We start from the raw sequence: 13,717 nt of genomic DNA on the forward strand, positions 1-13,717 counted from the left end.
CATGAGCGGGGGTGGGGGGAGGGAGAGAGACACACGGGGCATGAGCGGGGGGTGGGGGAGGGGAGAGACACATGGGGCATGAGTGGGGGGTGGGGGAGGGAGAGAGACACACGGGGCATGAGCGGGGGGTGGGGGAGGGAGAGAGACACACAGGGCATGAGTGGGGGGTGGGCGGCGGGAGGGATAGAGACACAGGGCATGAGCGGGGGGAGGGATAGAGACACACAGGGCATGAGCGGGGGGTGGGCGGCGGGAGGGATAGACACACGAGGCATGAGCAGGGGGTGGGCGGCGGGAGGGATAGACATACGAGGCATGAGCGGGGGGTGGGTGGCAGGAGGGATAGACACATGGGGCATGAGCGGGGGGTTGGCAGTGGGAGGGATAGACACACGGGGCATGAGCGGGGGGTGGGCGGCGGGAGGGATAGACACCCGGGGAATGAGCAGGGGTGGGAGGGAGGGATAGACACACAGGGAATGAGCGGGGGGTGGGCGGGAGGGATAGACACACGGGGCATGAGTGGGAGGGAGAGAGACACACGGGGCATGAGCGGGGGGAGGGCGGGAGGGGGAGAGACACACAGGGCATGAGCGGGGGGGCTGGAGGGGGAAAGACACACGGGGCATGAGCAGGGGGTGGGCGGGAGGGGGAGAGACACACGGGGCATGAGCGGGGTGTGGGCAGGAGGGGAGAGACACATAGGGCATGAGCAGGGGATGGGCAGAAGGGAGAGAGACACACGGGGCATGAGCGGGGGTGGGGGGAGGGAGAGAGACACACGGGGCATGAGCGAGGTGGGGGAGAGATTGAGAGACACACGGGGCATGAGCGGGGGGAGGGGGGGAGTGGGAGAGACACACGGGGCATGAGCGGGGATAGGGGGGAGGGAGAAAGACACACGGGGCATGGGCGGGGGGTGGGCGGGAGGGGGAGAGACACACGGGCATGAGCGGGGGTGGGCGGGAGGGAGAGAGACACACGGGGCATGAGCGGGGGTGGGGGGGAGGGAGAGAGACACACGGGGCATGAGCGGGGGGTGGGCGGGAGGGGGAGAGACACACGGGGCATGAGCGGGCGTGGGGTGGAGGGAGAGAGACACACGGGGCATGAGCAGGGGGTGGCCGGGAGGGGGAGAGACACACGGGGAATGAGCGGGGTTGGGGGGGAGGGAGAGAGACACACGGGGCATGAGCGCAGGGTGGGGGGAGAGAGAGAGACACATGGGGCATGAGCGGGGGTGGGGGGCAGGGAGAGAGACACACGGGGCATGAGAGGGGGGTGGGCGGGAGGGGGAGAGACACACGGGGCATGAGCGGGGGTGGGGGGGAGGGAGAGAGACACACGGGGCATAAGCGGGAGTGGGGGGAGGGAGAGAGACACATGGGCATGAGCGGGGGGTGGGCAGGAGGGGGAGAGACACACGGGGCATGAGCGGGGGTTGGGGGAGGGAGAGAGACACACGGGGCATGAGTGGGGGGTGGAGGGAGGGAGAGAGACTCACAGGGCATGAGCGGGGGTGGGGGGGAGGTAGAGAGACACACGGGGCATGAGCGGGGGGGTGGGCGGGAGGTTGAGGTACACATGGGGCATGAGCGGGGTGGGGAGGAGGTAGAGAGACACACGGGGCATAAGCGGGGGTGGGGGGAAGGGAGAGAGACACACGGGGTGTGAGCGGGGGGTGGGCGGGAGGGGGAGAGACACACGGGGCATGAGTGCAGGATGGGGGAGGGAGAGAGACACACGGGGCATGAGCGGGGTGGGGGGAAGAAGAGAGACACACAGGGCATGGGCGGGAGGGGGAGAGACACACGGGGCATGAGCGGGGGTGGGTGGGAGGGGGAGAGACACACGGGGCATGAGTGGGGGTAAGGGGAGGGAGAGAGACACACAGGGCGTGAGCGGGGGGTGGGAGAGAGGGAGAGAGACACACGGGGCATGAGCGGGGGTGGGGGGAGAGAGACACACGGGGCATGAGCAGGGGGTGGGAGGGAGGGAGAGAGACACACGGGGCATGAGCAAGGGGTAGGGGGAGGGAGAGAGACACACAGGGCATGAGCAGGGATGGGGGGAGGGAGAGAGACACACGGGGCATGAGTGGGGGCTGGTGGGGAGGGAGAGAGACACACGGGGCATGAGCGGGTGGTGGGAGTGAGGGAGGGAGAGAGACACATGGGGCATGAGTGGGGGGTGGGGGGAAGGAGAGAGACACACAGCATTCGTGTGCAGGCGGCAGATCCTGCTCCTCGACCCTCCGCTGGCCATTGTGTGCCGATGGCGTGAGCAGGGGGCTGGAGGAATAGGGGAGACAAGGAGCATGAGTGGGGATGGGGGGGACAAGAAGGACACACGGGGCATGAGCGGGGGTGGGAGGAACAGGAGACAGACACGGGCGGGGGCAGACTTACTGTGCAGGCAGCAGATCCCGCTCCTGCTGAAAAAGCCTCTTATGCGAGGAACAAAGATGGCGGGCGTCTCTGAAGCCAGACGCACTGCACGCTTTCACCGCATCCAATGAGAGAGCACGTCAGATGTCCGCGGACATCACGCAAGCTGCTTGCTCAATAACTGTCCTGTCCGCGGAGCGAACAGGGAAGTGTGTCCGCGAAGCGAACACAGATATCACTAATTTTTTTCACTTACATTTTTGTCATTTTATTAAAAATTACTGGACGGATTTACACCAAATAAAGCAAAGCATGCTTTCGGGTCCAAGCCGCCACTCCTGCCGCAAATTTGGTGTAAATCCGTCCAGCGGTTTGGGCTGTAGGTGTGAGCAAAGTTTTTTTTCCCATTAGGTCTATGGGAAAAAACAAAAGTTTTGGGACTCCCCTATAACGTTTCCCCCCTGGACGAATCCTCACCAAACTTTGCAAAAAAAGTCAGAGTGGGCCATATACTTTTTTTGCAAAGTTTTTTGAGTATTCGTCCAGGGGGAGCGAAGTTATAAGTCGCCCAAAAAGTGCTCTTCCTAACGAAACACCAACTTAACCATAACTACATGGTAGTGGCTGTGTAGTTGTGGGCAGCTTATAACTTCGCTCCCCCTAGACGAATCCTCACCAAACATTGCAAAAAAAAGTATTTTGTAAATTTTGGTGAGGTTTGGTCCAGGGGAGGCAAGATTAGGCAAAGACAGGACACTGATTGGCCAATCGGCTTGCATCATGTCCGCGGACATGCAACGTGTCCGCCGATTGGCTAGAGTGAGGCGTGAAGTGCGTCACATTGTTTCGATGCGGCTGCTATCTTGGATCCGCCGACAGAGCGGCGGCGGACAGAGGCAAAATGCAATTTTGGGGAGTGTGTTGGTGTGCAGAAGTGCTTGGGGAGGGTTGGGGAGTAAGAGATGGGTCATATACTGTATTTGTTAAGGAGGCCGGTCCCCCATAATGTGTTCACCAGGTCTGCAGTCTTCGCGGCTGTCCACGGACATAATAAATGCACTACTAGCCATTTTATTTTAGTATGATGTTGGTTTTGGGTTGTTAGTAGAGCATTGATTGTAATTAATATCCCCTATAAGCAGCCCACTTACCACAGTCTAAATGTTTGGTAGTATCAGTGTGTTATGCTGCAGTGGTTGTGGCCAGGGCCTAGAGTCTAGGCCCTGGCCACAGCCACTGGAGCATAACACACTCATAGAATCAAACACCCATCAAATATCCACAACCCAAAAGTATGTGTACTGTTTCATTTGTAAAGTTTGTATGTGACGTTTTGGCTAAGCTATGCAGTTAAGACTATAGAGTTTGTAACAAGGACTGATGTGTATGTGAGTCTATTTATTTTATACTTACTGGTTGAGATTTTTGTGGTTGTATGCAGTTTTTTCAAGTTATGGGTAACTGGATCAGACATACTTTTTCGATCTCTGTGATAAAAGAAAAGATCATATGTTAGAGTAGGTAGTTCATAATGAGTTATTGCATTGCTTAATAGACATTTCTGTATTTTTTTACCCTCATATTTAGTACTTTACAAGTATTATAGTTCAAACCAGTGTACTGTGCAATTTGCTCAGTTTCTGTGTTTGTTTTCTAAATTATTGGGTCTGTGGGAAAAAAAATCCATGCTGGATTAAAAAAAACTTCTGTGTTGTGGTACAATATATTTCTTTCATTGTTTTACTGTTTATTTCTTATTTCTTGCTAATCTTCTGTCTGTTGGCTTGTTGCAGATTTTTGGGGCAATTAGATACCTGTTGGCGTTTTCTAATTGTTTATTTCTACTTTTATGCTATTCATCTGTCTGTTGGGGTGTTACAGATTTTTGGGGCAGTTAGATACCTGTTGGCGTATTCTAACTGTATATTTCTTGTTTGATGATTTTAGTGGTATTTATTTATCTGTTTGCTTGTTGCAGATTTTTTGGGGCAGTTAGATACCTGTTGGCGTATTGTAACTGTATGTTTCTTGTTTGATTTTAGTGGTATTTATTTATCTGTTTGCTTGTTGCAGAATATCGGGGCAGTTAGATACCTGTTGACATATTCTAACTGGGTATTTCTTGTTACATTTTAGTGGTATTTATTTATCTGTTTGTTTGTTGCAGAATCTTGGGGCAGTTAGATACATGTTGGCATTCTCTAACTGTGCACAGTTTTGAAGTTGAAGTTTTGCTTATGTTCATACACAGATTACGTATTAAATTTTGATTTTAAGAATAGTAAGCATTTACAAGATTTGCTGGCAATCTCTGCTTTAGAGTAATGGTACTATCATTACATTCAAACCGTCCACAATTTTTTTATATATATGCAGTGTAGTGACCTGCATTGGTTGTGTCTCCTGCGTGGTAGATTAAGAGGCCGATTCATGGAATTAATGTGCACTGAAATTTTCAGCGAAAGCGTGCGAATCGCAGTGCCAGTGCAAAAATAGCAGCGAAACCCATGCACAGCGATTCCACCTCACATAATACTCGACCTGGTCAGTGAGTGGGAGGATGACCTGACATCACCCACCCTGTGCTCCCCAGCACTCAGCCCCCTACATAAGGTCCTCAATGTACTGCACTTCTTGGCCACTGGATCATTTCAACAGACAACTGCTATAGTGAGGGGGGTGCCACAGGCCACGCAGTCAGCTGCCTACACCAGTTCTTGGCCATCATGACTGCACGGCCATCAGTCCGCAGGAACATATACCTGCCCAGAACACCTGCAGAAAAGGAGGCTGTCATCCAGGATTTTTACGGGGTGGCACGCTTCCCCAAAGTGCTAGGTGCCATTGACTGCACCCATGTAGCTCTACGTCCCCCCAGGGCATCAGAGCACATCTATAGAAACCGCAAGCACTGGCATTCCATCAACATCCAGGTAGTATGTGATGCCAAGGGAATCATCACCTCAGTATATGCCAACTATCCAGAGTCCACCCACGACAGTTTTATTTACAGAATGTCAACCCTAAAACGGGACCTAGAAGCTGGGCGGCATGCGATACATGGCTGCTCGGTGAGTATAAATGCCACAGCACATGCATGCATGTCAGATACTGAGCAATATCACAACCCCACTAATGATACCCATCGCCAACTCCCCAGGGGAAAGTGCCTTCCCTCTGAGCACCCACATGATGAGGCCAATTCGGAACCCCACCACGCCACCCGAGGTAAGATACAACACAGCCCACATTGCAAACCGGGGCATAGTGGCACGCACATTCGGAGTGCTCAAGTCACGCTTTCGCTCCCTTGACCGTTCTGGCGGGCAGCTGTTATATGCTCCCCCAGTAGTGTGCAGGATCATAGTGGCAGCATGTGTTCTGCACAACGTTGCAACACGTCGGGGCCTGCCCATGGACATGGTGGTGCCCCCACATCCCCAACAACATGCTCGCCCACTGCGCATAGCAGGGGAAAGCTGGTGGCTAATTACTTCACCTAAAATCACACCCCTGTGGAGTGCACACAGCCCTGGCACATACCAGCTGACAATCAATGATGATGACATAAGGGACACTCAACTGTCACAACCATACCAGCCTGAGATTAGTCACTTGGAAGTGTTACATTGTGTGCATCCCTACCTACACAAACACCACCAATGCTGTGTCATCAAAAGACACACTTCTTTGCTGCAAAAATCATTATCCCCTTGCAAAATACAACATGACAACAGTGCCATGCCAGCCAACCCCTCCCCAGCACCGCCACCCAACACACCATGGCATGTCATGCTACGTGAGAGCAAACAAAGCAATCCCCAAAACATGACACAAGTGTCAAAGTACAGTGTCCTTAATGGAAACTGCCCACACACAATATGCTCCCAGTAATGTAGAACTAACAACACACATGACCAAATACTTACCAACAATACAATGCAGCTACACAACCTCAAACATAGCATTAACATGACAGTACTAAGTTAAAGTAGTGGTAGTCTTACAACCTGATCATGCCAGCACATCGGCCACTTCCAACTGTACAGTGCTGCTGCCATGCAAATTTCCAAGTGCACTGCTTACAACATGAACTCCATCTCCAAAGTAGACGGCCTTGTGAAGACATGAGGAATTAACCTGCAAATTAGGCGAAAGACATGGATGCACAAGCACATAGCAATACAACATGCAGTGTACAATTCAACAACAATATCCAGTAGGAATGTATACACAGTATTGACTACAGACTGCCCACACAGCTCGTGGGAGTCCTACGCCACCGTGTAAGTCAATGTCACTTGAGCACACCCTTTGCAAGCCCATGGAAACGGGAAGCAGGAGGGGTGTGTGTCTCACGAACCCAAGCATCTAACCCAAACTCAGGACAAGCCTGCATGTGCCCAGTCAGAATACAGTGGATGCCCAGGGGAGCAACACAAGGCAACACACTGCAAAAAAAAAAAAAAGAAAAAAAATCAAAAATCAAAAATGGCCATGTGGGGACGGGGGGGGCACCCAGGAGGTCCGAGGACAGGGTGCGCACCAACACCCACCTGTGTGGATGTTGGGAAAAAAAACACCTCCATGGGCTCATGGCCTGCACGGCTATGCCAATGTGGGAGAACTGCTGCTGCCGCTCTCATCACCCTCTGCTGCTGCCACAGGAGGTGGTGCTGCCACAGGAGGTGGTGGTGCTATGGGAGGCAGCCCACGCAAAGCCCTGGTATGGTCCTCCATGGCAGCAAGCATGCGGGTGTGGAAGGTCTCGTTCTGGAGGATTATAGTGCAGAGATCCCCATGCAGCACCTGACGTGATGCCCGGATCTCCTCCCGAGTTGCCTGCATCTCAGCTGAGAGCGAACGTGTGAGCCGCTCCAGCTGCTGTTCTGTCCTCAAGTTAGTGGAAGCCTCAAGGTCAACAAGAGTCTCCCTGAGGTGATGGAGTTCTACCCTCAGGGCTTCCCTTTGGCCCTGGGACTCTATTGATATCGATTGACGTAGAGTCTCCAGTGCCGCCCATCTGTCCCTGTTGGATGCCAACATGTCCTCCCTGTGTGATTGGCAAATGGAGTCTGTTGCCTGCTGCAGTAGCTCCATCTGCCTTTCAGGGGGGACAATGGAAGTGGCCACCCTCTCCATTGCTTGAACCATCATCTCAACTGATGCTGCCTGTTGGGTTGACATACCGTAAATGGATTGTTCCCATGCAGTATTGCCTGGTGGCGTACAGCCAAAGCATCGGCGGGCACCACACCTGTTTCTGGCAAGGCGATCTGCGCCTTGCTGTGCTGGCACTGCCTGAGGCTGCAGGACTGCATTCCCCCTCTGATATGCTGGCCCAGGAACAGGATCAGATGTTGTGGAGTGTGACCCTCCATCTGTAACCACCAAAGGCGGACTTACCAACACTGACATCCCCATAGAGGGTTCTAGCCCTGGTACAGGTGGGTTGGACAGAACAGAATCCCTGCCAAGAACACTTACCTGTGACACCACATAGGTCTCATCATCCGAATCAGCACCTGAATAGAGGTCTGGGGAGGTGCACCCAGAGGCACCCCTCGACAGAATGCTCTGCAGCAAGATTGGGTTCTCACCCACCACCACACCACGTCCCCCACTGGTGCCCGGTCGTGCCTGAGATTCCTCCTGGGTCTGCACCATCTCCTCAACCTCAACAGCATCAAGTGCGTCTTCCCCTGCAAAAACATGAAAAACAAAAAATGGAAACAGGCATTAGCACCATAGCATACAAATAGGCCTGACAAGCTACAGAACCAGTACATGATTTACACATGTCCCACATGACTATAACCCTCCCATGCATGCACTATCACTGAGTTTGAAGGGGAGGCAAAAGGCAGGCACTAATGACACCAACATGGAAGAGCAACACATTTGCAGCATGCTGGGTAGCACTGCCATCACACATTGGCCTGTGAGTGGCATGTCCAATACACATACATGGCACATGCCATCACACAGATGGCATATACCATAGCCATGGTACATTCCACAAGTACATACATATGTCAGTGAATGAATACTGTCAGCCATCCATGTGAGATGGACATGATGAGATGAAAAATGCTACATAGTGTGACAAAATAGGCATGTGCCACACACTGCAACACATCCAGTGTACAAAAATACAGTGATTACAGGCTGATCAACACATCAATGGTTTGTCACTTCAACATGACAGGAAACAACTATCATGTTCCACATTCAAACAGGCCCCAAAAATTCCTGTGATCAGGCCAATACTCTATTAGCCTGAATGGTCAAATCATTCATCTAACAAGGTAACACATGTGGTCCAATGTGGGGTTCATCAATGACAGAAGCATGTCACAAATGTGGCAATAGGGCTGAGGAATGCGTAGCAAAAGTGGGAGAAATGAAACAATCAGCCTGAACGAACACTGAAAAATACAAACAATGTTGTTGCAAAATGCCACTTCAAGGGCAACTGCCGTAATGTTGAGCCAAATTACTAATGTCGGCAGAAGGGATACTGTCACACCCAAATCCAAGGCCACTGAATGTTTTGGATGAAGCACATGGGTGACCCATACCACTCAGGCACACACACCCTCACCTGGCTCTCAATCAGAACCCGTCACCCAAACAACATACACATGCTTAACACACACATGCATGGGCACTCACCGGACAATGCATCATAATCAGGTAGTCCTCCCACACCTTGGATCTGTTCCTCTGTGACGAAGGCCCCAGCAACAGACTCATGTTCAGTGAGTTTGTTGTCCTCTTGTGGAGACCCACCGCTAGTCACCAGAGTAGCGGCATGATTTGAGGCCAGCTTATTCTTTGCTCTGCGTTTCAGGTCATTCCACCGCTTGTAGCAATCATCAGCTGAGCGCCTCACAAATCCAAGGGCACTTATGCGGTCGGCGATGGTCTGCCAGTGTGCCTTACGTTGACCAGGTGTGGTCTTGCACCCTGCAGTCACCAGCATTTCGTGGCTATGTGCCGACACATAGCCCACAAGTGCATCAAGTTCCGGATCATTGAAGCAAGGCTTCATTGAGGTACCGGAGTGTGTAGCCATGTCTGGGGTCTCAGCCTGTCGTGCCAGAGCACCCTTCTTTCTCTTCTTTAAAGGTGGAGCAGAGCCAGAGTGGCTTACGCCACTCTGGTCAGTAGGGGCAGAATCACCGTTGGACTGGGTAGTAGGAGTGTGGGAATGCACAATGACCATAGGTCTTGATGCAGGCATTGGTTGCAGGGCAATGTTGGCAGTGGGAATGTCAGTTTGATGAACTGGGACTGACACTGTCCTGGCTGGGAGAGTCAGAGCTGGGATGGATGGAGCTGCAGCTGCCCCAGCAGCCTCCCCATCCTGCATACTTTGGGCAGCAGATGACATAGCTGCCCCAGATCCACGTGGATTGGTGACAACAACTTGCACCGCCACACGTGGCCTATACTTGCTGACCTGGAAGTCAGTCAGGGAGTCATCCTGTGCCAGGTCAGGTGCCACAATGGTCTGGTCCAACAGGGGCTGAGCATGGATGGTGTCAGCCACGTTTCCCTCAACCATGGGGGGGGCATGGGTGTCCCTGATTGTTCCTCCACACATGGGGGCATAGGGGCACCCTGCAAATCCCGGCCACGTACCCTACCGCGCTCACCACGGCCACCTCTTGAGGGTCGGCCACCATTGCCTCCCTTACGCTTGGTCGCCTCCCAACCATGGCACTGATGTTGTTGTGCGTATGGGAGTTGCAGTAAACTATTGTCCTGGGCAATTGGGGGTCAAAGGGGTCGGATACCAGATGGGATTCGTACCCTAGTGCTCTAACAAGGCTGTCTGTGACCCCTGGGGGAAGACGACGGGTCACGCAATGCACAGGCAGCCCAAAATCAAAAATAAACGTGCACGCAACCCCTCGTAGACCACGTGCATGAAAAAATTAACCCACACTATGCTGTGGCACCCAGAAACACAAAAAAAGCGTACGTGTAATACACGCAGCCTACAATTACCTCTGAAGGGGAACGCAACACACGGGGCAAGCACAGTTGCTAAGTACGTGCAGAACTCACCGTCTGCCTGGAAAAAGAACGTGAAAAATATGCACGTGTGCGTGTTGGCAACACCCCCGCCAAAAGAAGAATTGTACGCTGTCTGAGGAGACAAGACAAAAGGAGAAGTGAACTCTGTTTGAGGAAACAGGCCAAACAAAAAAATCAGAAAAGATCTGTCAGAGGTAACAGGGAGTACGAACTAGAAACACTGTGAAGTAATCGCGTGTGAACCGACAAGAAGTACAGATTTCACCCACTCGCTCTCCACGAAAAGCATGTACAAGGAAATGGCGTCCGACACGCAGCTTTTAAACTTGCCAACACGTACATGTCAGAAACGCGTGCACGTGGGCGCTTTCATCCAATTACACGTGATGACACTCGGACGTGCAGTTTTTCCACGTGTGCTCTGTCATCACGTGCTATGAGGGAAACGCTGGCGCGCGTAATGTAGCTTACGCGCTAAGGGCCTTTGGTCCAATGGAATTGCGTGCGTGTGCTGATGCGCTTACGCGCTAAGGGCCTTTCCTCGAACTACACGCTGACGTGCAAGATTTTCACGTGCCAAATCACTCCGTATCAAGCTGGCCACGCAAAAACACACGGAAGACCACACACCTGCCCTGAAGGCCATTTTCCTGCCCCCCAGAGCCCGAAGCACGCTCCCACCTGCCATCTGCTGCTGCCTGACTGCCTACTGCCCACATGCCCTGCTATTTGGTGCCTGCACATCAGCCATCTGCAGGGGTCCAGTTGCTGTGTCCACCCCTGCTGGAACAGAAGACTCCTGACTGGGATACCATCTCTCCACAGCCCAGCCCCAGGACACAGTTGCCCACCCACGCCTGCCTCGGGGGTCGCCATGTCGGGGTAAACACCATCTGAGACCACTGGCGACCCCCAGCCAGAGGGGCAGAGGGCCACCAGCTTCAGTCAGAAGGAAGTTGGTGTCCTGGTGGAGCATGTCCTGGGGCATTATGATGCCCTCTTCGGAACATCATGCGCCAAAAAGGAAGGACGGGATAGGATCTGGGATGACTTTGTGGTTGCCATCAACGCGGAGGGGGTGGCAACCCGCAACATCAAGCAAGTCAAGAAGCGCTGGGAGGACTTGAGGTCCAGGACCCTCATAAAGGCCCTGCGCCTCCTGGAGTGGGGCCGGGGCAGCATGAGTACCATCCAGATGAGGGTCCTGGAACACGTAGGCCCAGCGCTCCATGCCCAGATCCTTTGGAGGCAGACCCGTCTGGAGTTGAGCGGTAAGTGGCCAACCATTGCTGTGTGAGACAGGGCATGTTGCAGGGTGCCGGTTGTCTGATACTTGCCTGTATGTGTGACATAGGCCATGTACGTATGTGTGTGGGCAGGGACATCATGGTCATGCATGTGAGACCAGTAATGTGTGAACCACATGGTTGGTGCATGTGTTACAATGCAACATACGGAGCAGCATGCGGAATGCACAAATTAATGCATGCCTGCCTCTATTATTGGACATGGATGGGGTGTGAGAGATGGGTGCTGCTGTCATGGACTTGTATGGTGTCCATGTCTGTGTGTCTGACTTGCGTGTCTGTGACTTGTAAATGCCATGGATGCATGACACGTGTCTGTGACAATGTTCAGATTCACTGATGCAGCCTACTCATCCTTGTATTCACTGTGTCTTGGGTGTAAGAGGCCAGATGGATGAAACTACGGTGAAGTGTGTGCATGTGATAGGCATGACCCATGATGCATGTGAGTTTCAAACCAGCATTGTATGTTTCAAGAGTCCCTTGGACATGTATGCTAATGTTCATAGCATGTGCCATGCCTGTTACTGAATGTATTTTCCCTGCACTGACCCATGTGTTGTGGAGGGACATGATGGAAGTGATGTTTGACATTGCCACTCATCTGCTATTGCTTCCTTTCTAGGGGACCATTGTACAGTACCCTGATGCTTGTGTTCTACGTCTCCCTCTACACAGCGGCAAGTGATGAAGAGGGCGGAGACAGCGCTGTGGAGCAAAGCGGCGGGGATGCCCCCACCGGCGGCGACGCAAGGCCCAGTCACCCTCCCAGAAATTACCATTGTCTGGGAGTGAGGGGCTGGTGCTGCGTCTTCCACTATGGCTGCAGTGGAAGGGGTGGGTGAGCCCCCACAGGGGCTTGCAACGGCGGAAGACAGTGTGGAGCCATCCAGGTTGGTGGTCTCCACAGAGGAGGAGGAGGCCGCTACTGAGCCGCACATGGGGCCTGGTGGGGGTGGTACCACTGGTGCAAGTGGTGCAGACCAGGGGCGGGGGCAGGAGGCAGCACAGGTCGCCGTGGAGGGGCCTGTGCATGTCACTGTACCTGAAACTTTGACTGCACCACCATGCACCAGCAGGGATGCCCCATCCCAGGCCCGTCTGCAGGTAGGGGGGATGTCCATGTCATCTGACACTCCTCTACCTGCGGACGAGGGGACCCCTGGCCATATGGAGAAGGTCCTGATTGGTGTCGCGTTGCGCACGCGTGACATTTGTGATGACATGCATGCTTCACGGGGGGAGCACGCACGTCATCACGAAGAGCAGCATGCCAACGTGGCCCAGTTGGGAGTGTCCATGGTCGGGGGTTTTGTACATGTATCGGCCACTCTGGCGGCCCTCTCCTCCTCTATGGAGACTATGCGCCAGTCGTTCTCCATGCCGTCTTCTGGCCCAGATGCCACCAGGGCCCCCTGCGGACCTGCCCTGACCAACGCAGCCAGCTCGGTGGGGATCCCATCCCTGCCACAGTCGGGAGTCGGAGGTCCAGCAGGGGTGGACAACCCAGCAACTGGACCCCAGCAGATGGAGGATGTGCTGGCATCATCGGGCAGGGCACGTGCACGACGGCATCGGTGGATTCCATCAGCCTGGATGCCGTCGTGCTGGCAGAGGCAGTTGCGTCGGAGGCAGCGGCAGGCTGAATGTGGGAGGCATCATGGCTCGGAGCCATCTACATCAGAGGGGCATGCATCGGCCGGAGGGCAGGAGGACCCTGGAATGGGAGTGCCTTCCGTGTGGCAGCGGTTGGGCCAGCAGATAGGTGCGGAGCGGCGGCGGGCGGAGGAGGCACGGCTCACAATGGTCAGGGTGGAGAACTCCATGCGCAGGGCGCTGAGGCAGGCTGAGTGCCTCAAGGGAATTCGCAGGGAGTTGGAGGTGGACATGGCGTTATCCCTGTGAGACCTCGGGGCCAGAGAACAGTCCTGCCTCCAAGACATTGAACAGGAGTTCGATGATGCCCTGGCCCATGAC

Source organism: Ambystoma mexicanum, chromosome 7q, assembly GCF_040938575.1.
Source record: "Ambystoma mexicanum isolate Mex_15411 chromosome 7q, UKY_AmexF1_1, whole genome shotgun sequence".
In the NCBI taxonomy this organism is placed as follows: domain Eukaryota; kingdom Metazoa; phylum Chordata; class Amphibia; order Caudata; family Ambystomatidae; genus Ambystoma; species Ambystoma mexicanum.